We start from the raw sequence: 5,253 nt of genomic DNA, 5'->3' as shown, positions 1-5,253 counted from the left end.
CTTTATACACGAACTATGTATTTATTCTATTTATATCTCGAATAGAAATCTTATAACGACTTCCAGTGTTAATGACCCTATTTATACTCCATGTTACGTATGAAGCATTAGGCTACAAGTTTTATCTTCTTATCACTAAATGATCTAGGTTTCACTAAATCAAGTATACATTATATCTATACACATTTATGTATATACATACATATACATAACTCTCTCGAGTCTATATATATTTATATATATCGTTCTGTTTTATAGATATATATAGTATACCTTACACATACACAAACCTATATACTGAACATATACATAATCTTACCAAAAATAAAAATAAAAATGATACTGAGGAATTGCACATTCACGTATATTCGAAAAAATAGGAAAAATGTTCCATCCGACTTTATAAAAGTTACCAATTGGTAACAAAAAAACGTTGCTGAAATTCAAAACTAAAAGAACAAAAGCATATCAACAGTGAATGGCAGGGAACAATGGTATGGTTTGAAGCAGTTACAGAATGTTAGAAAAACAGAGAAGTTCAATCATTCTTTAACTTGTGGAACATTCAAGTAATTAACTTTAATTTCAACTTTGCACATAATGTATTTCATATTTTCATAGCATTAGTATTTCGTGATAGAATTTTCAAGAAAACCATACCACAGTCCTCTATGCGTGTGTGTGTGTGTGAGCTTTTGAGTGCGAATGTGCATTTATTTGTATCTATGTATCCCTTCGTACGTGTATCTCACTTAGAGCTCTTTACTTCCACAGTAACACACGAATAAAAACTTCAAATGAATTACTGCTTTCAACAAAAAAATATTTCAATGATTTCATATAAACTTAAATTTTCATAACAAACGCCATATAATATAATTCAGTAGCTGTAAAACAACAACAACAAAAAAACATAAAATGAACAAATGAGGAAAACATCAAATGAAGAAAATCAAACGAGGGCAATAAACTGAGTGGTTTAACAGAACCTTTCATTCGAATTTCGGTTTAGAAAGTTAAGGTAATGAATGAACTCCATTGTAGACTCGTTTTACATGGAGAGATGGACATATGAAATATAGATAATAGATGGATTGTGTGGTATTAAATATATTAGTCATACACACATGTGTGTATATGTATTTATGCATATATATATATATATATATATATATATATGCGTGTGTTATATACGTGTATATTATTATATTGCATATGTGTATATGTATAAACACATATATGTATGTGTGTGCGTGTATGTACATATATATACATATGCATATATATATATGCATATATAGTGACAACTTTTCATAAGGTCATGGACTCACTTGTAAAAAGGACACTTTCCTGACAAAAAGTGCACTTTTCTTTCCATCACTTTAAATATTAGGGCACTTTTCATTTAAAGAAATAAAGAAAAGGGGAGAAAGAGGGGCTTTAAGTGTACTTGTGTCTATGTATGTTCATACGTATCATGATTCGAAAGTGAAATCATTCATTCGAACTCAATATCTTTATTATTATTATTATTACCATTACCATTCTTCAGTAAAATCAATGTATATATATGAGAAATAATTATATTACTCAAAACATTTTAAACAATAAAACAGAGATAGACAACTAAAGTAAAGGAATAAACAAATGTGAAGTGCATAGCAAAAAGGATACTAGTAAATTAGTGAAGGTGAAGGTTACGCCCATTCCTGTTTCCAAGGCCAGAGTTTTGTGCGCAGGGAAGGTCAGTCCCAACTATATAAGATGGGCCAGCGTTCATTCCAGCACCAGTATCTACTGAAACATCATCATGAAATTCGTGAGTGTTCAATTATGTTATAGGTTTCTATCTGAAGACTGTTTTCGTTGTTGATGCTTTTCTGTTTAAGCACGAATCAGTGACATCATCCTTTCCTTTCTTGACTATCTCTCATATATCTAGTGTCTTGTGCCTCTGACTAAATTAATACCACAATCGTTGTTACCACAGCTGATCCTCGCCTGTGTTGCCGCTGTGGCCGTCGCCGCTCCCCAGTACAGCTATGGGGTTCCTTCTGCTGAGTCTAGCGAGGAAGTCGCTGCTCCTCAGACCAGCTATGGTGCTCCTCGTGCTGCATCCAGTGAGGAGGTCGAGTTCGTGCCAATTCTCAAGGACGACCGCGTCCACGAGGAAGACGGAACTTACAACTTCGACTTCGAAGCTGCCAACGGCATCCGTTTCTCACAAGCTGGATCCCCCGACGGTGATGACGACGCCGTAATCAAGGCTGGAGAATACTCGTGAGTAATGCTAATGCTTTTCATGAGAAATACTTCCAACTGTCAGGAATAGAAAATTAAGCTTGAAGTCTCTCATGGATTTGTTTCCTTATATATTTTAATATATTAAATGTATTGCAGTTACACCGCTCCTGACGGTACTGAAGTCCATGTCAAGTACGTGGCCGACGAGAACGGCTTCCAGCCCCAGTCCGACGTCCTCCCCGTGGCCCCCGCTTTCCCCCACCCGATCCCTCAGTTCGTCCTCGACCAGATCGCCTTCGCCGCCGAGGAGGACGCCGCCGCCGCCCGCGCCGCTGAGGAAGATTCCGACGAAGTTGTCGCCCCATCAACTCTCTACGGCCGCCCTAACTAACTTTATACACGAACCATGTATTTATTCTATTTATATATCAAATAGAATTCTTAAAATCATTTCCTATGTTAATATCCTTATTTATACTCCATATATCTTACTTTCAACGTCACCATCAAGTTAAAGATTTAGTGTTAGCATGTAACTAAAGGTTCAGTTTTCGCTAAATCATTTATAATAATGAAAATGAAAATATATATATATAAGTAAAGATATAATACGAATAAAATCGAATAAACAATCAGAACAGGACCTACATAAATGGGTTGCGATTATGTGATGCTAGAATTGCACACACTTTAACTTTTTAATTTGTTTATCATGTTAATACTTTGATTAACGCCACTTTCTGTCGATTGCGTTTAGTAGCTATACAATTGATATATAATACAGAGAAAGTAAATTGGTATGAAATTAAACTATTTCATACCTGAAATGGAATAGAAGAATTATACATATACATTGTATTTGTATATGTGTGTGTATCTGTATAGATATATGAATACATATATGTGTGTATAAATGTATATATACATATATGTATGTGTGTGAGTGTGTTCCAATCGGTTAACGTCTTTATCCAGCTATCACCCTACATAATGAGGTGCCCATTGTTTTTTTATGTATTTTATGTATATCATCCACTTCGTCCACTTCGCTACCTTTATCCTAGTCTTTATTTAAGCTGATCCCCGTCACTAACTTTCCCATTCATCTCTAAACATTTACTCATTTTCTTTCGAATGACTTCATGTAATCCATGTTTAAATGTTAAAGGATATGATGACAAGAAACCTCTTAAAATATTACTATATCTGCCTAATTCGTCACTTCAGTCTAGTTTTACAACTATCCCAGATATTCTTGTGAATGAGTCTTTCTAGTACCTTACCCTGTACCTCCACTTATCTCAGGTGTGATCCTTAGACTCTCCCAAATCGATTCGTGCATTACTGTAATTCCCTTTGCTGACTCACAGTATACAGACATTTGCTTACCGACATGCACATCCCTTATTAAAATCTCTTTTCCTTGCAACCGTTTTCCTAAATATTTCCTCGAAGCATGCAGGAAACGGTTTTACTGGAATGGCATCGTTCTCTTTAATATGCCTTTTACTATGATTTTATTATAGTTCCAGTTTGATAATCGTTCAGTATAGCTTTCTCTTCGGTGTTTATTTTTTTTATTTTTCTCTCTCTATAAAGCTTCTAAAACTGTTGTCATTTTTAAAAAACCAGATAATTTTATTCATAATCAATGAATACCATGTGTACAAAGGTTTCCTATACTCATTTGTTTTCTCCCGTATTTGGGTGTGTTTACATGTGGTCTGCAACTGAGATTCCACTGCAAAAGTCTTCCTCTTCCCGAAAAGTTCTTAGATTTTAATGTGCCTGAGATGTAATTTATGATGTCACTTCCTTTTAAAAAATTGAAGTTACTACTGCAATTTATACTATATTTGTATAAAGTGTATTGTAATTTTATCCTCCCGTAGTGCTTTACACTTTTTATATATTTATATATATACTAGAATAATCAGGACGTTATAAATGTATATGTGTGTTTATGTATGTGTATGTGTATATATGTGTGTGTGTGTGTATATCTGTGTGTATGTGTATATGTGTATGTGTGTATGCGTGTGTGTGTGTGTGTGTGTGTGTGTGTGTGCACGCGCGCGCGTGCGTGCGTGCATACAGTATATATCTCTCATCCCTGTCTCGTTCCCCGCCCATATATCTCTATTTTCACATACTGACACACGTATTTATATATATATATATATATATATATATATGCATATATAGATAGATTGATGTTTGTATATATATATATATATATATATATACTCAAACACATACACATATGTGTATATATGTATATGTATATTATATAATACATCTATGTATATATATGTAGATTAAGATATGTGTTTGCGTGCGTTTACGTGTACACGTGCTTACGTGCGTTTGTTTCTAGGCGTATGCAGTAGGTTCCATCTAAAGTCCGCCATCTGCATTTCTTACATATCCATTTTATATCGAAACGCCTTTGGTTTGCAAGTTTATGAGGATCTTCATATTATTACTGTCTTCTGAGTTAACTTGTCGGAGTTTCAGTCTCAGAGCACCAGAGAACGTTCATAAACGTAAAAATGTGCTGGAAAGCACACATATATATTTCATTTTTCCTCATCTTATAGTTTATATGTTTATAAGTCTACTGCTGACAAATGTCATACTATTTATACGTTGTGAGTTCGAATTAAATACATTATTGCTACTACATGACTGAATGTGCGCCGAAACGGTTTGTTATTCATATCACTATCATTATTATAACTATGCGTCATAGAGAAAATTCGTATATCGCTTTAAGAGAGGTGTCTTATCTAATTTGAGTATACTTGTTGACCTTAAAAAGGTTTAAAATGAAGATATAGCACTTTTTGAATATAAAGACCCGTTTCAGGGTAAAGGTAAAGGTCATGGCAGGTAATGGGAGGAGACTAGCCATAGACAAGGTTAATATGGATGACGTTACAGCGCTACTGGCAATATAAAAGATCAGCTGTCGAGGAACTGAGCACCAGTTGATTCTGAACCATCGAC

The 5,253-nt window shown here is 34.4% G+C and overlaps 1 long non-coding RNA gene across 1 annotated transcript; it reads left to right on the top strand.

Moving 5' to 3' along the window:
* Window positions 1-1,999: 1,999 nt before the first annotated feature.
* Window positions 2,000-2,694, top strand: LOC125025422. Its single transcript, XR_007114900.1, has 2 exons — window positions 2,000-2,280; window positions 2,401-2,694. It is a non-coding gene; the product is annotated as an uncharacterized LOC125025422 (long non-coding RNA).
* Window positions 2,695-5,253: the final 2,559 nt, after the last annotated feature.

Source organism: Penaeus chinensis, chromosome 5, assembly GCF_019202785.1.
Source record: "Penaeus chinensis breed Huanghai No. 1 chromosome 5, ASM1920278v2, whole genome shotgun sequence".
NCBI lineage: Eukaryota > Metazoa > Arthropoda > Malacostraca > Decapoda > Penaeidae > Penaeus > Penaeus chinensis.
Note: the sequence above shows the minus strand (reverse complement) of the source record. Positions and strands in the feature narration are given on the sequence as shown.